General features: G+C 43.4%; 1 pseudogene; it reads left to right on the top strand.

The window, feature by feature from the left end:
• The window catches only part of LOC129841072 (uncharacterized), a 42856-nt pseudogene extending 23990 nt beyond the window's left edge, over window positions 1-18866 (top strand).
• The last annotated feature ends 3371 nt before the right edge of the window (window positions 18867-22237 follow it).

Here is a 22237-nt window from a genome sequence, read left to right as displayed (position 1 = left end):
CTCTTTGTGTGTGTGTGTATGAATGTGGGGATGTGTATGTATGGGTGGGGGTTTGGGAGTGTGTGTGTGTGTGTGTGTGTGTGTGTGTGTGTGTGTGTGTGTGTGTGTGTGTGTGTGTGTGTGTGTGTGTGTGTGTGTGTGTGTGTGTGTGTGTGTGTGTGTGTGTGTGTGTGTGTGTGGGGGATAAAGACCTAGAAAACCAGCCTGGCTTAGTTGACAGGTGACAAGGGTTATTTTGAATGGGGATTTTGTAATACCAACAGTGTGGAAAGGCCTGGGTACCAATGGAGCCCTGAAAAGAGAGAAAGAAAACTTTTATGCTAGCAAAGGACGAGAGAAAACCACCCGAGGCTCCGGGGGACTTAGCATCTCCCTAATCAAACTGCTTCACTGTCTAGCACGCTCATTTTTATTCAATCCGGAGAAAAATGAAATAATTACAATCGGATTGATCCCCTGTGTCAGTGCCTGTGTGGTATTTTCACTCCCTTTTCCCCCTGTTTGTCTTCAACTTTGACGTATCAGTCAGGCTGTCCATACAGAGGCCTGCTCCAGAGGTGGCTGAACGTTTGAAACGTTCGATTTAAATGGTTTTGGAATTAACATCAGTTATTAAGAGACCCCAAAACTTGGTTTGCGACACAAAACACAGTGAAAATTACAAACTTAACTTATGTTCAGACAACTACTCCAAACAACTGTAAACCACTAAATGCCTGGAATATGCAATGAATATACATTATAGAATGAAAGGCACAATCTGTATGTCCTCATTTCCCTATGGTGTCGAGTACGAACCCAATCAATCTCAAACAACAACTGAGACAACCATAGCAACGTAGTTCAATATATGCCAGCCAATGAGTGTGCCTGTTGTATTTCTTTGGTATTATGGGCATATACACTCGCAAAGACCATCCTTTTCCGTCCTGAGTAACATGTTTTGGATGGAAAGTAGACAGCATATCAACCAGCATGAGACAAGATTCCCCTAGGGGCAGATCAAGGATCAGTCTCCCTCCCCCAATCCTAACCTTAACCAGCAGTGTTGTGAATTCAAAACTCACCCAAGATCAGCGTCAACTCCCCGGAAATGTTCAAGAACATCCGACAGAAAAAGAGGCAACTCTGACTCACAAATAAAATCTGATTATCCATTATTATTTAAAGGTTGATTTGCTGATTGGTTGATTTTATTTGACAGTAAAAAAAAATGTGTGCATTTTTAAAACATGGAATAACACAATAAAGTCAATTACTTATTTCAATTGTGGTCCCTTAAAGTGCATGGTGAACACATTACATAGATACAGGAATTGATACATAGATACAGACATGAAAATGGCTTCAGTCATCAGCCAGCTTTTTACAAATTCTGGTTAGTATAGCTTTAACCTCTATGGGATTGGTGTCCCTATACCAGGACGGTTGACGCTAACTTGTGCTAATGTGACTAGAATGACATTGTAAGTAACAGCAAACTTTCCAATTTGGCATGCAAGGTAAAACTTTGCATAGCACTTTTTGACAAAATGTTGCTATCTGTTGTAATCACTGAAAAGTTCAAGCTTTAGAATTGTCCTCCACTTAGATCCGTTTCAACGGTGATCGGGTTAATGTGAGGCCGTAAGAGTGTGTGAACAAGTAATTGGGATTTAAAGGACTCAAAAGTTTTGGGGGTTAAACACGCCTGCTGGGACATAGGCCCGTTGAACGGGGGGAGGCATTTACTCAGGCAAACAGAGGCCACTCTCTCACTCCTGGAGTCCCCCCCAAGAAAGATGCAGTCGGAAAAAAAGACGTCATCCCTTATCCTCTGTCTCTCAGGTGGCGGCCATTACTGCTTTAATAACAGACTCTGATTAAATCCTCCAGTGTTGTGTTGTGTGGTCATCCTGGTAAGGAGGAGAGGAGGGGAGAGAGAGGGAACGGGGAAATGTTCTGCTCCAGCTCAGATCCGTGTGGGAACCACAGGGGGAGAAATCCACGCCAGGACACTTTGTCCCCCCCCCCCTCCCTTCCTCCCCCATCCCATTTTCTCTCTGTCCATTTTTGTGGTTTTCATTTTTTATTCATAGGGTGATAGGGGTGGAGGGAAGGGTGTTGTTGAGAGCAAGGGGGCAGAGGTGTGTGTGTGACTGTGTCTGTAGGAGCGAGCGACCGTGTGCATGTGCATATACGCATGTCTGTGTTTGTGCATGCACACATGTATTGATGGTTGGGGCAATAGCAGTACAACTTGGTTTTAGGCCTCGGACCAGGGCCTATGGTAACAATAACAATGGCCACAGTGTTGTTGAGGGAGTAGCGTCCAGGACATTCGGACATTCTTCCCATGTCAGTATAATCACTACTGGGAGGTAGCTCCATTAAGGATTACCATCTCATTAATAGTATCCATGACTTTTGTTCAAAGGCTACTTGTTGTAATGTTGCCTTGTGGATGACGCCTAATCCTCTGAGCCTGCAGCTGTAGGGAAGGAGAGGGGTATATCCCGTCTCTCTCTCTCTCTCTCTCTCTCTCTCACACACGTTTTATTATTATTATACCTTTATTTCAACAAGGAACACAGATTGAGACCAATGTTTCTTTTACAGCTGGGCCCTGCGTATACATGTTTACACATACAGTTTAGGTACAATGATTAAGAAACTAAACAAGACAAACAAAATGATCACAGATAATACAAAAAAAATAACAAAATAAAAAATTAAATTAAATTCACACACACACACACACACACACACACACACACACACACACACACACACACACACACACACACACACACACACACACACACACACACACACACACACACACACACACACACACACACACACACACACACACACACACACAGGGCATCTCCCAGTACGTCCTGGCGGGGATCAGGCCCCCTGAAAGACAGATACAAACAACAGTCAAATACAAAGGTCCCCCCTTTTTGGAGAAATAGAAACATCCATTCTGAACTTCCACCCACCCTGATCCCCTCTGTAAATCCAAAGCCTAGTCACCCTCCCCCCAGTTACTCCCCTTCACCCCCCAGTCCCCTGTCCCAGCGCTCCTGGCTCTCGTCCTCCCATTCAGGCCTCCCTTCTCCGACATGCACAGCCCTCCTCTCAGATGGTGGGCCAGATTAGGAGTCGAACAATACAGTTTTCAATGTAAAATGTGCATCTAGTTAAGCTCTTTTTATCCCTCCATCTCTCCTCTTTTACCCTGGGATGGGATAGAGAAAGGGAATAAGAGGACTATTCATCAAGTCATCTCTGGGTGTCATGTCTTGGCAAATGATGGAGAATTCTCTTTATCTCTCTCTCACTCTGTTTTTCAATTCAATGTTATTTACCACAGTGCATAGGGAGCAGCAAGAATTTCAGATTCTCAGTTTTGAGCTGTTTTCATGTAATTTCTTTCAGGTTTGTAAACATACTGTATATGTATCTGTATATACAGTGCATTCGGAAAGTATTCACTTTTCCACATGTATGTTACAGCCTTATTCTAAAATTGATTAAATAGATTTTTTCCCTCATCAATCGACACACCCCATAATGACAAAACAAAAACAGGTTTTACATTTTTTTAGCACATTTATTCAAAATTAAAAACAGAAATATTACATTTCCGTAAGTATTCAGACCCTTTACTCAGTACTCTGTTGAAGCGCCTTTGACAGCGATTACAGGCTCGAGACTTCTTGGGTATGACGCTACAAGCTGGCACATCTGTATTTGGGGAGTTTCTCCCATTCTTCTCTGCTGATTCTTTCAATCTCTGTCAGGTTGGATGGGGAGAGCTGCTGCAAAGCTATTTTCAGGTCTCTCCAGAGATGTTCGATTGGGTTCAAGTTCGGGCTCTTGCTGGGCTACTTGAGGAAATTCAGAGACTTGTCCCTAAGCCACTTCAGCATTGTCTTGGCTGTGTGCTTAGGGTCGTTGTCCTGTTGGAAGGTGAACCTTCGCCCCAGTCTGAGGTCCTGAGCGCTCTGGAGCAGGTTTTCATCAAGGATCTCTCTGTACTTTGCTCTGTTCATCTTTCCCTCAATCCTGACTAGTCTCCCAGTCCCTGCCACTGAAAAACATCCCCACAGCATGATGCTGCCACCACCATGCTTCACCTTAGGGATGGTTCCAAGTTTCCTTCAGACGTGCACTTGGCATTCAAGCCAAAGAGTTCAATCTTGGTTTCATCAGACCAGGGAATCTTGTTTCTCATGGTCTGAGAGTCCTTTAGGTGCCTTTTGGCAAACTCCAAGTGGGCTGTCATGTTCTTTTTACTGAGGAGTGGCTTCTGTCTGGCCACTCCGTCATAAAGGCCTGATTGTTAGAGTGCTGCAGAGATGGTTGTCCTTCTGGAAGGTTCTCCCATCTCCACAGAAGAGCTCTGGAGCACTGTCAGAGTGACCACAGTGTTCTGGTCCCCTATCTGACCAAGGCCATTCTCCCCCGATTGCTCAGTTTGGCCAGGTGGCCAGATCTAGGAAGAGTCTTGGTGGTTCCAAACTTCTTCCATTTAAGAATGATGGAGGCCACTGTGTTCTTCGTGCTTCAGAAATTGTTGGTACCCTACCCCAGATCTGTGCCTCAACACAATCCTGTCTCAGAGCTCTATGGACAATTCCTTCGCCCTCATGGCTTAGTTTTTGCTCTGGCATGCACTGTCAACTGTGGGACCTTATATAGACAGGTGTGTGCCTTTCCAAATCATGTCCAATCAATTGAATGTACCGCAGGTGGACTCCAATCAAGTTGTAGAAACATTTCAAGGATGATCGATGGAAACAGGATGCACCTGAGCTCAATTTTGAGTCTCATAGCAAAGGGTCTGAATACTTACGTAAATAAGGTATTTCTTTTTTGTATTTTGAATACATTTCCTAAAATTTATAAAAAAATGTTTTTCACTTTGTAATTGTGGGGCACTGTGTGTGGATTGGTGAGGGTTTAAAAAATAAAATAAAATAAAAAGTCAGTGGGTCTGAATACGTTCCGAATGCACTGTATACTAGTACATACAGTATATGGAGCCAAGATTCCTAGTAGCACTCATAATGCAGCCTTTTTACTAGCAGTAAGAAGCAGCTTCCTACATCTTCTATCTTCCATTTTTCAAAAAGGGAAAATATGATATTTTTCACTTTGAAGATTGTTGGACCTGGTTTTGCTGCAATAGAAGGCCATGCAATTGATTTACTTAAATGCGTGAGTGTTTCTTTACTTCTCATCCAGTGTCTCCCTAACCTGCCACCACTCCCCCTGTGCTCTTCCTCTCTCTCTCTCTGTGTGTGTGTGTGTGTGTGTGTGTGTGTGTGTGTGTGTGTGTGTGTGTGTGTGTGTGTGTGTGTGTGTGTGTGTGTGTGTGTGTGTGTGTGTGTGTGTGTGTGTGTGTGTGTGTGTGTGTGTGTGTGTGTGTGTGTGTGTGTGATTGTGTGGGTGGAGACTGGTGTGCTGGAGACAGAGCAAATCCCCACCAGCTGCAGCCTGTTCCATAATCAAGACCTCTACAAATACTCAGCCCTGCCACTTCCATGCTGCCAGATCGTAACCTCTGCTCAGTCAGTTTGCGTTTTTAGCCGTTTGTTCCTGCTTAGATCCTGTTTTCGTGTTTTGCCTGTTTCCCTTGCCTGACACTGTTTTCCTCTCTTCTACAGTTCTGCCCGCTCTGACTTTGGCCCCTGTCTCCAGTCCCACGTCTTGTCAGTCCTGCTACTCTGTCCTGAACCCCCCACTCCACTGCGTCCCTGGATTCCTCTACGGACCTGCTTACCCAGTCCCAACTCCCCTCGCTCCAGCCTCAGCCTCCGTACCTGGCTTCCTGCAACCCGCCCGAGCTTTCCCTGGCATGCACCCCATCTTCCCCCTGTGTTTCAATAAATACCTTGGCTACCTCATCCCAGTCTCCTTGTCTGAGTCTGCTCTTGGGTTCACCTGTTCCTGCTCCGCGTGACAGTTATTGGTCGTACTCGTGGTATCATTGTTGGCTGGGCTGTCTGAGTGTTTCAGTCGTAGCCATAGTGGGTTTTTTCCCTGCTCCTTGTGATGCCATCTCCCTTGACCCCCTAACCCCCACATAATACCCCAGGGCCCAGCCTCTGACATCACAATGGCTCCTGAGCCATGGAAATGGTCACCCCATGCTGGGCTGGGTTGTACAACAGTGGTTGTGTCCCAAAAAGCACACTCCCTTGATAAGTGCTTCTGAAGACTACTTAGCTACTAGGTTTAGCTACTAATAAAAGTATATGCCATTTAGCAGATGCTTTTATCCAAAGCGACTTACAGTCAAGCGTGTATACATTTGACGTATGGGTGGTCGGAGGAATCGAATCCACTACTCTGGCGTAACCAGCACCATGCTCTGCCAACTGAGCCAGAAAGGACCAAGTAACAATGCCAACCCAGCACTGCCCTCCCAGATGTCCTCCAATAATGGGCTCTCAAGCCCTTGTTTATTTTGACCGCAACAAATATACACTATCTGTTACGTAGACAGAAAGCAGACTCTTGTTTTGTGGACTGTGTGTCCTAATTTATGAAAAGCCTTCTTAAATACCCTAGGAAAAGCAAACACAGATTTACAGAAAGAGAGACAGAGTGAGAGCGAGAGATCCTCTGCATATTGATCAGATCAACCACAGAGCGTAGTTTAATTGTGCAAAAGATGTTGAAAAATGTGCAAATGACTGAGTAGATTGTTTGGTGTGTGCGTAAGTTCATTTGCGAGTGTGTATGTAAAAGAGATGCTTCAGAAACTCACTTGATGAGTAACCTGATGCGGTAAGACTTGTGTTGGCTTACCAAGATAATGTCTAGGCTTCAGTTTAGCGGGCTATCACAGTATTGTGGCAGCAGGAGACCCGGGTGTATGCGTGCCTGCATGCGTGCCGAACGCTGTTTCTGAGCTGACTTGTGTTCTTGCCCGGTCCTGTTGTGCTATTGTTGGTGCCCTGGTGTCTGACATGGATGCCCCACTGTGATGGCCGCAGTGGGGCCATAAAGTCACCTAACCCCCTCAGCCTCTTCTGTTCACACTCTCCACACCTCTCCCTCAGTCCCTCATTCCTCCCTATCCTGGGCTACACTAGAGAATGCTCTTTAATTGGATCTTTTTTTAAAGAAAAGAAACAAGACATGTTTTTCAAATCTAATATTATTGCTTGCATGAATTACTTGATGCTGAATAGAATTCCATGTAGTCATGGCTATATGTAATAGTGTGCGCCTCCCATACTCTGTTCTGGACTCTGTTCTGGACTTGGGGATTGTGTACACACACACACACACACACACACACACACACACACACACACACACACACACACACACACACACACACACACACACACACACACACACACACACACACACACACACACACACACACACACACACACACACACACACACACACACACACACACACACACACACACACACACACACACACACACACACACACACACACACACACACACACACACACACACACACACACACACACACACACACACACACACACACACACACACACACACACACACACACACACACACACACACACACACACACACACACACACACACACACACACACACACACACACACACACACACACACACACACACACACACACACACACACACACACACACACACACACACACACACACACAGAGGTTATTGATTCAGTTACTGGTGATGAAGTCCTCAACCCAACTAGCCTGTCAAATTTCAGCTTTGTTTTTTACGCCTGATTAGTTTTGTCCAGATTGGTCTCCTGATTGTGACCTCTGGCGCGTGACCTTAAAAACCTACAGTCTTCCCTGACACTGGCCCTGAAACTGGCCCCGGCCCTCAGCCAAAGGAGCCAAAGGCAGAGGAGTGGCTGGGCCATTTCTCCAGACAAAAGGCAGGGCGGCAGGGGTGGCTGGGAGGACACACCAGCCCGGCCCCGGAGTCCTGCCAGCGGACAGGGAGCAAATTAGGACCAGTGGTTTTTGTCTGCCCTTTCTTTTGGCTCCCTTACAGGGTTGACTGGCATATCAAGTTTGTCAGGTGCCCTCAAAAAGTTTGACCACATCACACGTCCTTTCAGGCTGCCTCAAAGCGTTTCATGTCTTAGTCCCTGATTCGTGTTGTCGCCTTGTGTATGTGCGTCGTTGGGCCACTGAAACATATATGTGGAAAATGTGCAGGTTTAAGGGCCTGGACACAAAGCAACCCCTGCTTTTATTAAGAGGCTCACTGCACTGCTACATTCTCCTGTCCTTTAAGGCATTCTTGAAGCGACCTTTTCAAGTGAGCAAAATCTCCCAGATCACAAAACAGAGCAATTGAGACTGAAATAATCTCTCTGTTAATTGAATTCCAGGAGAAGAGTTCCCAGTCTTTTTGAGGCAAGTCCTGCTGGAAATTTGGGGCGTACCAACGGAGAGCAGGAGGGGCTGAATGTGCAACTCGTGAATGAGGAGAGCAGGATTCTGGGACGGGGACGGGGTCAGAGTGTGGCACAGGTATATTGACATTTCCTCATATCTTATTATGTTTAGCATATACAACAGTTAAAGGTGCAATACTATATGTAGAAATAGCGCCACCATTTTCTGGTTCCTAAAGTTCTATCATTTTCGCCTAATTTCAGTTTATGTGACAAAACAATATACAGGTAACTAGCAAAATAAAGGAAACACCAATATAAAACATCCTAATAGGGTGTTGGGCTACCACGAGCTGCCAGAACAGATTCAACACACCTTGAAATAGATTCTGGAACTCTATTGGAGGGACGCAACACCATTCTTCCACAAGAAAATCCATAATTTGGTGTTTTGTTGATGGTGGTGGGAAAACGCTGTCTCAGGCACCGCTCCAGAATCTCCCATAAGGGTTCAATTGCATTGAGATCTGGGCCTAGATTCACAAAACCTTCTTAAGAAGAAATTTCTTCTTAACTGCCATTTTTTCCTTAACTATAGACTTAAGAAGAAAATTAAGCAAAGTTGCTATTCCTCAAAAAGGTTATTGGAAGTGTTCTTGCACTATTTCTTATGTTTCTCCTTTAGGAAAAAGTTATGAAGAAAGTAGATTCTTGAAAATAACATTTTTATATTTGTTAAACCCTTGTCTTAAACTCAATGAGAGAAGTGAAAAATTATTCCGTAGTTATTTTTCTAAAAATGTAAAAGGTCCAACCTAGATTCGAGCCAATCTTTTAGGTAGTTGAACATGTTATTACTCCAACCTCGTGAAAGTGACAAACTGATACATTTTCGTCAAAAACAACTTCATATCGAAGGAGTGCCTTTGATTTTGATGACCTGGGCCCAGATTCACAAAACACTTCTTACGCAAAAACTTAAGAAGGTTGTTAAGAAAAATAAGAAGAAGTTCATAAGATAGTTCGTTAGCGCAATTCCTCAACAATATCTTAAGATTTAATGATTTTCTTCCGAACTTCTCAAATATCTTCTTACAAATCTTCTTAAGATGTGTGTTGCTAAGCAACCATTTAGCTAACTATGTAGCTAGCAATGGCAATCATGTTAGCATATTTCTTACTGAGATTACTCTTCTAAAGCATGTTCTTGGGTTTAAATGACTTTCAGATGAATTAAACATTAAACTGCCCTGAGTTTAAGGTAAGTGTTAAGCTATCTTGGAATTAAGGACATTTCCAAGTACTTTATTTTCAAGAATTACATTTCTTTTTAACTTCATGCTTAAGGAGAAACATGCGAAATAGCGCAAGAAAATGTCCAATAACCTTTTTGAGGAATAGCAACTTTGCTTCTATTAGCCTCTAAGGGCTACGGGGCAGTATACGGAAGTTCGGATGACTGACGTGCCCAAAGTAAACTGCCTGTTACTCAGGCCCAGACACTAGGATATGTATTGGATAGAAAACACTCTGAAGTTTCTAAAACTGTTAAAATAATGTCTGTGAGTATAGCAGAACTGATATGGCAGGCAAAAACCCGAGGAGAATCCATCTGGATGTTTGTTGTTGTTGAGGTCATAGGGTAGTTCAATGCTAGTCTATGGGATATTCAAAGGAATTCCTCCCAGATTGCAGTTCCTATGGCTTCCACTAGATGTCAACAGTCTTTCGAAAGGGTTTCAGGCTTGTTTTTTGAAAAATGAGCAAGTATTTGTATTTTTTGTAAGGTGTCCCTCGTTAGGAATCTAGTCTTGTGGCGCTCGTGAATGAGGGTGCGCACTTTGTTATTTATCTCCAGTATTGAACACACTACATTCTGTCTTAAATTTTATCGTTTATTTACATACTGTATTAGGGTACCTGAGGATTGATTAGAAATTTTGTTTGACTTGTTTGGATGAAGTTTACCGGTAACTTTTGGGATTGCTTTGTCTGCATGTTGAACGAGTGGAACGGGTGGATTACTGAATCAAACGCACCAACTAAACTGACTTTTTGGGGATATAAAGAAGGACTTTATCGAATAAAACAACCATTTGTTGTGTAGCTGGGACCCTTTGGATTGCAACCAGAGGAAGATCTTCAAAGGTAAGTGATTTATTTTATCGCTATTTCTGATTTTTGTGACGCCTCTGCTGGTTTGGAAAATGTTTGAAATGCTGGTGTATGCGGGGCGCTGTCCTCAGATAATCACATGGTATGCTTTCGCTGTAAAGCCTTTTGAAATCTGACAATGCGGTTGGATTAACAAGAAGTTAAGCTTTTAAACAATGTAAGACACTTGTATTTTCATGAATGTTTAATATTACGAATTTTGTATTTTGAATTTCGTGCTCTGCAATTTCACCGGATGTTGTCGTAGTGGAAAGCTAGCGGGACACCGAACCCAAAGAAGAAGGTTTTGTGAATCTGGTTTTGTGAATTTTGTGAGTCTGGGCCCTGGTGACTGAGATGGACATGGCATAGGGTTTACATCATTTTCATGCTCATCAAACCATTCAGTGACCACTCGTGCCTTGTGGATAGTGGCATTGTCATCCCATGGGGGCATAGCCATGGTAGCCAAAATAATGGCCTGCCTTGCATTTTTATACGTGATCCTAAGCATTAAGGAGCTCCTTAAACTTGACCCCAAAAAACCATCTGGATCAGATGGTTTAGACCCTTTCTTCTTTAAGGTTGCTGCCCCTATAATCGCCAAGCCTATCTCTGACCTTTTAAACCTGTCTCTCCTCTCTGGGGAGGTTCCCATTGCTTGGAAGGCAGTCACGGTTTGTCCATTATTTAAAGGGGAAATCAAGCTGATCCTAACTGTTATAGGCCTATTTCTATTTTGCCCTGTTAATCAAAAGTGTTGGAAAAACTAGTATTCTCTCTGGTATGCAATCTGGTTTCCACTCAGGATATGGATGTGTCACTGCAACCTTAAAGGCCCTCAATGATGTCACTATTGCCTTTGATTCTAAGCAATGTTGTGCTGCTATTTGTATTGACTTGGCCAAAGCTTTTGATATGGTAGACATTCTTTTGGCCGGCTAAGGAGTATTGGTGTCTCTGAGGGGTCTTTGGCCTGGTTTGCTAACTACCTCTCTCAAAGAGTGCAGTGTATAAAATCAGAACATCTGCTGTCTCAGCATCTGCCTGTCACCAAGGGTGTACCCCAAGGCTCAATCCTAGGCCCCCCCGCACTTCTCAATTTACATCAACAACATAGCTCAGGCAGTAGGAAGCTCTCTCATCCATTTATATGCAGAAGATACAGTCTTATACTCAGCTGGCCCCTCCCAGGATTTTGTGTTAAACACTCTACAACAAAGCTTTCTTAGTGTCCAACAAGCTTTCTCTGCCCTTAACCTTGTTCTGAACACCTCCAAAACAAAGGTTGTGGTTTGGTAAGAAGAATTCCCATCTCCCCACAGGTGTGATTACTACCTCTGAGGGTTTAGAGCTTGAGGTAGTCACCTCATACAAGTACTTGGGAGTATGGCTAGACGGTACACTGTCCTTCTATCAGCACATATCAAAGCTGCAGGTTAAAGTTACATCAAGACTTGGTTTCCTTTGTCGTAATCATTCCTCTTTCACCCCAGCTGCCAAACTAACCCTGATTCAGATGGACATCCTACCCATGCTAGATTACAGGCGTAATTTATAGATTGGCAGGTAAGGTTGTTCTCGAGCGGCTAGATGTTCTTTACCATTCGATTTGCCACCAATGCTCCTTATAGGAAACATCACTGCACTCTATACACTTCTGTTAACTGGTCATCTCTGTATACCCGTTGCAAGACCCACTGGTTGATGTTTATTTATAAAACCGTCTTAGGCCTCACCCCCCCCCCCCCCATCTGAGATATCTACTGCAGTCCTCATCCTCCACATACAACACCCATTCTGCCAGTCACATTCTGTTAAAGGTCCCCAAAGCACACACATCCCTGGGTCGCTTGTCTTTTCAGTTCGCTGCAGCTAGCAACTGGAACGAGCTGCAACAAACACTGAAATTTGACAGTTTTATCTCAATGTCTTCATTCAACGTCTCAATCATGGACACTCTTACTGACAGTTGATGTATTGTTGTCTCTACCTTCTTGCCATTTGTGCTGTTGTCTGTGGCCAAGAATGTTTGTACCCTGTTTTGTGCTGCTACCATGTTGTCCTGCTGCCATATTGTGTTGCTACCATGTTGTTGTCATGTTGTGTTGCTACCATGCTGTGTTTTCACGTGTTGCTGCCATGCTATGTTGTTGTCTTAGGTCTCTCTTTATGTAGTGTTGTGTTGTCTCTCTTGTCGTGATGTGTGTTTTGGCCTATATTTTTAATTAACAATTTATTTTCTTTAATCCCAGCCCCCGTCCCAGCAGGAGGCCTTTTGCCTTTTGGTAGGCCGTCATTGTAAATAAGAATTTGTTCTTAACTGACTTGCCTAGTTAAGTAAAGGTTAAATAAAATAAAAATAAAAATACATATACATATATATATATATATATATATATATATACAGTTGAAGTCGTAAATTTACATACATTTCGGTTGGAGTCATTAAAACTCGTTTTTCATCCACTCCACAAATTTCTTGTTAACAAACTATAGTTTTGACAAGTCGGTTAGGACAACTACTTTGAGCATGACAAGTAATTTTTCCAACAATTGTTTACAGACAGATTATTTCACGTATAATTCACTGTATCACAAATCCAGTGGGTCAGAAGATTACATACACTAAAGTAGACTGCGCCTTCTAACAGCTTGGAAAATTCCAGAGAATTATGTCATGGCTTTCGAAGCTTCTGATAGGCTAATTGACATAGTTTGAGTCAATTGGAGGTGTAATTGTGGATGTATTCCAAGGCCTACCTTCAAACTCAGTGCCTCTTTGCTTGACATTATGGGAAAATCAAAAGAAATCAGCCAAGACCTCAGAAAAAATGGTAGACCTCCACAAGTCTGGTTCATCCTTGGGAGCAATTTCCAAATGCCTGAAGGTACCACGTTCATCTGTACAAACAATAGTACGCAAGTATAAACACCGTCATACCGCTCAGGAAGGAGGCACATTCTGTCTCCTAGAGATGAACGTACTTTGGTGCGAAAAGTGCAAATCAATCCCAGAACAACAGCAAAGGACCTTGTGAAGATGCTGGAGGAAACAGGTACAAAAGTATCTATATCCACAGTAAAACGAGTCCTATATCGACATAACTTGAAAGGCCGCTCAGCAAGGATGAAGCCACTGCTCCAAAACCGCCAGAAAAAAAGCCAGGGGAAAAAAGCACTTTTTTGAGAAATGTTCTCTGGTCTGATAGAACAAAAATAGAACTGTTTGGCCATAATGACCATCGTTATGTTTGGAGGAAAAGGGGGAGGCTTGCAAGCCGAAGAACACCATCCAAACCGTAAAGCACGCTGGTGGCAACATCATGTTGTGGGGGTGCTTTGCTGCAGGAGGGACTGGTGCACTTCACAAAATAAATGGCATCATGAGAAAGGAAAATTATGTGGATATATTGAAGCAGCATCTCAAGACATCAGTCAGGAAAATAAAGCTTGGTTGCAATTGGGTCTTCCAAATGGACATTGACCCCAAGCATACTTCCAAAGTTGTGGCAAAATGGCTTAAGGACAACAAAGTCAAGGTATTGGAGTGGCCATCACAAAGCCCTGACCTCAATCCTGTAGAAAATGTGTGGGCAGAACTGAAATAGCGTGTGCGAGCAAGGAGGCCTACAAACTTGACTCAGTTACACCAGCTCTATCAGGAGGACTTATTGTGGAAGCTTGTGGAAGGCTTGCCAAAATGTTTAACCCAAGTTAAGCAATTTAAAGGCAATGCTACCAAATACTAATTGAGTGTATGTAAACTTCTGACCCACTGGGAATGCGATGAAAGAAAGAAATGCTGAAATTAATCATTCTCTACTATTATTCTGACATTTCACATTCTTAAATAAAGGTTAAATAAATCAAAATAAATACAAATTGTTGTGATTCATGGGTCTTTACGGTCATATTTAGGGCGTCATCCCTTTACCAGTGAATTGAAATGATGTGTTCATGTATATTCACATACAGTATATACTGTACGTTGATCATATTATCGACTGGTTGGTGACCACTGCTCTAAACTAAACTATACAAGTAACTGCCAAAATAATGGGAACACTTGTGTAAATGAGGGATACAAAGTACATAAATAAGGTTGAAGTCGGAAGTTTACATACACCTTAGCCAAATACATTTAAACTCAGTTTATCACAATTCCTGACATTTAATCCTAGTAAAAATTCCCTGTCTCAGGTCAGTCAGGATCACCACCTTATTTTAACTAGGCAAGTCAGTTAAAGAACAAATTCTTATTTCCAATGACGGCCTTCCCCAGCCAAACCTGGACGTCGCTGGGCCAATTGTGCGCCACCCTATGGGACTCTAAATCATAGCCGGATGTGATATAGCCTGGAATCAAACCAGTGACTGTAGTGACGCCTCTTGCATTGCCTTAGACCACTTCGCCACACACACAAAGTTCATTCCTAAAATGTGAAATGTTTCTCTTAATCGCTTATATTGTTTTGATTCACTGTAAAACAAAGAAAAATGTAACTGTTTAAATGTCTAAGTTTGCTGGACTAAAACATGTTGAGATGACATGTAATACTATACTAACCAAGGCAGTTTGTTCACTATACGCTGAATTTTAAAAAGTTATGTTGTGTGAACTTACTGTAGGTATTGAAGTTTGACTTTGCAACTACAATAGCTGAATCAACCACACAATGTGTTTAGTTGCAGAACTAATTTAGACCCTCAACTTTGCTGCAACTGAAAATATTGTGTTTTGTTATCTAAAGTAGTAATTTGCCATTTTACAGACATGATTTTCATCTTTATTTCCACAGAAAATGTCATTCAAAATTTGTTTTAATTCATAATTTTTTACCTAAGCTCTTTTGATGGAAAAAAATAAGTCCAAATATGAATAATTGATTAGTGTTTAGACATAATGATATTATAGTCTATAACAAAAATGCTTTTAATCTGAACATTTTCACCCCTGAATTATATTATTCTTCAGGCAATGTCTTGGGAAATTACTCAAAATGCATTATATGCCCCCAGTTCCGGGGAGTATTTCTCAATAGTGTCACAGAGTTATGGAATGCATACTGCCTCTTTGTCTTACCACCGTGTCAAATCAACTGATTCATTTTTAGGACTTCTCAGATGTCACACAACCCTGTCTCTCCTCGTGACACAAGTGCCCCTTGTTGTGGCGCCACATGATAACCAAAGCCACCCTCGCGATACTCACAGTCATAAGCAGTGATCTGAAGGTCGCTTCGGAGACCTTTTGTCCACAAAAACAATGGCCATCAGAAGCAGCATTGTCTCCTGGCAAATGATGCCTTAATTGTGGGAGTTAACAAGCCTGCTCTTTTTTTTCCCATGAATAACAAAGCATTTACTGGGATTTTGTTTTTCTTGAGAGCACAGGCAAACCATTTTCTGCACGCCTGTTTTGGTGTTCCCATGTCATGCTCTGTTCTGCATTGGGCTCCATGTCTCTCAGAATCCCACTACCAAAGAAGAGTGACAAAGACTACGAGACTGGGGACACAAAGTTTGGGGAACATAAAAAAAAAAAAAATATTGTTCATTTATCGGAGTCTTCTTTTGACCCTTTCCCACTTGTTTTTTACTTTATATTGTTTCCCTCCTTATTCTGTCTATTCATTTTTTGGCTGGAATATCCCAGTGGCTGCCCTAAATAGAGGGGTGTTGAATAGAACATCTCCATGGATTTGCATAATCTCGTAGCATTGAGGTTCTCAGTGCGGGTGAGCATATTGTGGGTTGTGCCAACTGCGAAAAGGTAAACCCTTCATCCCTTGGCAGGGGGGGACCCTCACCGCACCCTTCCAGAGTCTTAGTACAACAACTTAGTCAGAATCCAGCAGGTCCGCAGCTAATATCCCACATCTAGCCAGTTAAAGCTTTCCCTTCTGAGATACTCCTGCTATCTGTAATATTTTCCACTCAACTCAGGTTTTTGGGGCTTTTTGATATATATGTTTTAGGCTTTGTCATTTGAAAACATGTTATATCTCACATATGTATATCCATCTACATGGGCTGTATAAAAATAGAATAACAAATAGTTAAATTATCTGGGTTAAATCTGTTTTTCTTCAAAGGGCTTCTTTACTCATCAATAACATATTCTCATGGAGCTGAGAGCCAGGCAGTATAACGGTGTAGACATGTTGTCGTTGTTGTTGTTTTTACATTTCTTTACAGACCCATTCATGTCTGCTCTCTCACAGTGCTTCCCATTCTTTGGCCTCCGGTCGATGCCAACAAGGCCTAAGATAGCTGCTTGCTCTCTGATGGGAAACTGTTGCTTATGTGCTGGGTTGGCTGCCAAGTTTTGGCATTGTTATTGGTGAAGTGGGGAGTGGGGTGGGGGGGGGGGGGTCAAGCAAAAAGGGGGCCCTTAAACCCTGTGAGATAGTAGTTATTCATCTATATGTAGTGGGAATTGTTCCCCTCTTCTTTCTCCATCCCTTTCTCACTCTGTTGTTCCTTCTCTCCCGCTCTATTCTCCTCTTTTCGTCCTGCAGATTTGACATGCACCCTGAAGTGAGCCGGGGGGAGATCCGACATCTTTGGGTCACTTTGATTTCCAACCAGGACAGGACGCTGGATTTCTTGCAGCTTGCGCGCCACTTTGGCTACGCTCCCAAGTCCTCGTGCTTTCCCAACGCCAAGCGCAGCCCCCTGAAGAAAGGGGATGAGAATCTCCGGCAATGCTCCAGAAAGCTCCACTGTGTGTCTAACATACTTGCAGATGGCGTGCGTGCCAAGGTAGGGGTAAGGGGGCATGGGTGGGAAGATAAGAGCGGGGGTAGAGGGGACTTACAAAACAAACAAGAGTAAGCCCCTATCGCCTTCAACACACACACACACACAACACTGTGCTACCCGCATCTGTCTAATGTGAGCTCAGTTGGGAGCTTGTTTAAGGTTACTGCAAAGTGTGTGTGTGTGTGTGTGTGTGTGTGTGTGTGTGTGTGTGTGTGTGTGTGTGTGTGTGTGTGTGTGTGTGTGTGTGTGTGTGTGTGTGTGTGTGTGTGTGTGTGTGTGTGTTAGGGGGACTGATGGCTGTTGGGTGGGTGGGTATGAGAACAGGGGGCCATGGGAGTTCCCTAGAGGGACTTGCTGCTCACACTCACCCAGCAGAGAGGGCTTTGTCCTTCACGTGGGAGAACCAGAGGATCTCCACTCCTGTCTCCCTACCACCATGTCCCCACTCATGAAATTGGAGGGGGAGGCCACTCAGCTTTGGTGCAACTCTCAGAGAACCTCCCAACTTCCCCATTTCGGATCAACATTCCTCCCTTCTACCTTCCCTGTGATCATGATAATAATAATCATCACACTTTAAACAAAGCACAACTTTTAAGGATTAACGAAGCCTTTATAACCCCTTTTTGAAAGGAGAGTGGAATTTCCAATATCTTCCGAAGCAAATATCATTCCCTATAGTCCCAGTTGGTTCTAGACCGTCCCCGTCTGTGGGGAAAACAACATGTGGTTACCTAGGTTACCCCATTGGCTCACAGCAAAAAATATATATAGTTGTCTGCTTGTTTTACTCAATTACAAAACTACATTTAAGAAAAGTACAGCATGTCTAAAGATTACTTTTCAACATTGCCTGCTCCCAGGCGATCTCACAACTTAGAAAAACATAATATTATAGGGCTTCCCTCATGCCCCTTTTCATGAAGGTGCTAGCAGCCACGTGAGTGAGTGCTAACTAGCTACCAACGGGAACATTAAGCTACCCAAGACCAAAAACACAAACAAACGGACTATACAGCTACAAGTCGTGAGTACAGTTACAAACGGACTAAATTAAACAAGTTAATTGTCTTACCTGCGATTAAATCATTTTCAAACACATATAGACACGGTTCCCCACATTTCCCACTCTCCCATGCTGAATATATGTTCTCTTTCAATTATTTGTTGGAGACGTTATTCTCGCTTCTCTTCCTCACGAAGAGCATTACTCTCTAGTTCTCCTCAGATCGACTCGATACCTGTTTTCCTGCTTACCTGCTCACAAGTGAACCGTTAAGGATTTCAATGCAGACTGTAGGTCTTCAGACCCTGTCCAGAGTTTGAGTACTAACCTGAAGGTTTTTGTTTTGTGTAAAAAATTCAGTCTCAGTTGGTAGTTAGCTTACGGCTAGTTATCCCTCACTGCAAGGCTAACTTGGCTAGCTCGCTGAAAGGGAGGAAGGCACTCCCTCTTCTGCCTGCAACACAGACCTGGGCCCCATGGCAGCCCGTTGGTTCCTGCATCTCGCCCCAGCCTCACAGCTGGGAGGGGGCAACAAGCTGGCCATTGGGGACTGAGATCCCTGGTGACGCAGCAGTCTGCCAAGACTCAGGCTAGGCCCCTGAACCAGGCCAAACCTGTAAGGAAGCAGTCTACAGTATATGCTACAGCTACAGCAAGGATCCGCCATCCTAACTCAGCTAATGGAAGTAAGAAGGGTCGGACAACTTAGGGCGTAGCGCTAGCGGCTGAGAAGGATAAAGTGCAAGGCCAACGGTTCTCTGCCCTACCCTCTCACTTTGGGTTTAACTGGTGCCACTCCTTCCCATCTCAGAGTTCGCAGCAGTGAACGGCAGGCTGTGTTTAGACAGAACCCTATTCGCTGTGCAGCAGCTCACTTTAGTGACCGTGCTCACATGAGAAAATGGAGGAGACACACTTTTTGTTCCCCCCGACTGCCTCCCTCCTTCAGGCTCTCCCCCAGGGATCTTCTCGGGTTTTCAGCAAGGGACAGAAGTCTGCATTTCATCTTTCCTTCCAGTCTCACCAACACACGGAACAGGACTGCAATCTGTCTTTCGCCATCCTCTGTGACCCTTTTCCCCTTGCCTATGGCCTTTTTCCCTCTGACTGCTATAGAGCGAACTATCACATTCAAGCCAGCTCAGGTATCCGCCACTACGGTTTTCCCACCAGAAAGTAAGGATTTCAATGCTCTGTACAACAAGGAAGGGGAACACTAACCATATTAGCTACACCGCTCTATGGGGAGGACAGGTTTCCAGGACTTACTCTGGATGTTTTTTTCCCTCTACATTGCAAAGACGACTTGGCTCTGTTATGGAGAACACTCTCCATTGAGCTAGAGATCAGTCAATATAGTAATTTGTTTCTTTACTTTGGATCTTAGGGGATTTTGATTTGTTTAACACTTTTTTGGTTAATAATGTGATTTCATATGTGTCATTTCATAGTTTTCATGTCTTCACTATTATTCTACAATGTAGAAAATAGGTAAAATAAAGAAAAACCCTTGAATGAGTAGGTGTGTTCAAACTTGTGACTGGTACTGTATATATATATATATATATATATATATATATATATATATATATATATATATATATATATATATATATATATATATATATATATATATATATATATATATATATATATATATATATATATACAGTGGGGCAAAAAAGTATTTAGTCAGCCACCAATTGTGCAAGTTCTCCCACTTAAAAAGATGAGAGAGGCCTGTAATTTTCATCATAGGTACACTTCAACTATGACAGACAAAATGAGAAAAGAAAATCCAGAAAATCACATTGTAGGATTTTTAATGAATTTATTTGCAAATTATGGTGGAAAATAAGTATTTGGTCACCTACAAACAAGCAAGATTTCTGGCTCTCACAGACCTGTAACTTCTTCTTTAAGAGGCTCCTCTGTCCTCCACTCGTTACCTGTATTAATGGCACCTGTTTGAACTTGTTATCAGTATAAAAGACACCTGTCCACAACCTCAAACAGTCACACTCCAAACTCCACTATGGCCAAGACAAAAGAGCTGTCAAAGGACACCAGAAACAAAATTGTAGCCCTGCACCAGGCTGGGAAGACTGAATCTGCAATAGGTAAGCAGCTTGGTTTGAAGAAATCAACTGTGGGAGCAATTATTAGGAAATGGAAGACATACAAGACCACTGATAATCTCCCTCGATCTGGGGCTCCACGCAAGAACTCACCCCGTGGGGTCAAAATGATCACAAGAACGGTGAGCAAAAATCCCAGAACCACACGGGGGGACCTAGTGAATGACCTGCAGAGAGCTGGGACCAAAGTAACAAAGCTTACCATCAAAGCCTACCTACCACTACGCCGCCAGGGACTCAAATCCTGCAGTCCCAGACGTGTCCCCCTGCTTAAGCCAGTACATGTCCAGGCCCGTCTGAAGTTTGCTAGAGAGCATTTGGATGATCCAGAAGAAGATTGGGAGAATGTCATATGGTCAGATGAAACCAAAATATAACTTTTTGGTAAAAACTCAACTTGTCGTGTTTGGAGGACAAAGAATACTGAGTTGCATCCAAAGAACACCATACCTACTGTGAAGCATGGGGGTGGAAACATCATGCTTTGGGGCTGTTTTTCTGCAAAGGGACCAGGACGACTGATCCGTGTAAAGGAAAGAATGAATGGGGCCATGTATCTTGAGATTTTGAGTGAAAACCTCCTTCCATCAGCAAGGGCATTGAAGATGAAACGTGGCTGGGTCTTTCAGCATGACAATGATCCCAAACACACCGCCCGGGCAACGAAGGAGTGGCTTCGTAAGAAGCATTTCAAGGTCCTGGAGTGGCCTACATTTACATTTACATTTAAGTCATTTAGCAGACGCTCTTACCCAGAGCGACTTACAAATTGGAAAGTTCATACATATTCATCCTGGTCCCCCCGTGGGGAATGAACCCACAACCCTGGCGTTGCAAGCGCCATGCTCTACCAACTGAGCCACACGGGACCTAGCCAGTCTCCAGATCTCAACCCCATAGAAAATCTTTGGAGGGAGTTGAAAGTCCGTGTTGCCCAGCAACAGCCTCAAAACATCACTGCTCTAGAGGAGATCTGCATGGAGGAATGGGCCAAAATACCAGCAACAGTGTGTGAAAACCTTGTGAAGACTTACAGAAAACGTTTGACCTCTGTCATTGCCAACAAAGGGTATATAACAAAGTATTGAGATAAACTTTTGTTATTGACCAAATACTTTTTTTCCACCAGCTCGCATTGATGTGCCATCCTGGATGAGCTGCACTACCTGAGCCACTTGTGTGGGTTGTAGACTCCGTCTCATGCTACCACTAGAGTGAGAGCACCGCCAGCATTCAAAAGTGACCAAAACATCAGCCAGGAAGCATAGGAACTGAGAAGTTGTGGTCACCACCTGCAGAATCACTTCTTTATTGGGGGTGTCTTGCTAATTGCCTATAATTTCCACCTTTTGTCTATTCCATTTGCACAACAGCATGTGAAATTTATTGTCAATCAGTGTTGCTTCCTAAGTGGACAGTTTGATTTCACAGAAGTGTGATTGACTTGGAGTTACATTGTGTTGTTTAAGTGTTCCCTTTATTTTTTTGAGCAGTGTATATATATATTGCTTGACAACTTAGGTCATGGCGCTAGATGCTCTGTCCTAAGAAAGCTCGCTACCCACATCTATCCAGACTGACTTACTGCAGCCTGGTATAAGCGATGCCCCTATGAGAGCCCTGGGAGACCCCATCCCAAAAGACCTTGCCCGTGCCGTTTGGGGTGGAAGAGCTGACACACCCAGGAAAAATTGGGAGAAGACGTACGCTTTCCCTCTTCGAGCCCCTCGATAAGCAGTAATTTTCCGGTCGGCAGTTTACAACACTGCTTACGACCAGTCCTGGCA

The sequence above is a fragment of the Salvelinus fontinalis genome, chromosome 42, assembly GCF_029448725.1.
Source record: "Salvelinus fontinalis isolate EN_2023a chromosome 42, ASM2944872v1, whole genome shotgun sequence".
Lineage (NCBI taxonomy): Eukaryota > Metazoa > Chordata > Actinopteri > Salmoniformes > Salmonidae > Salvelinus > Salvelinus fontinalis.
This window is presented reverse-complemented; position numbering and strand designations above follow the sequence as displayed.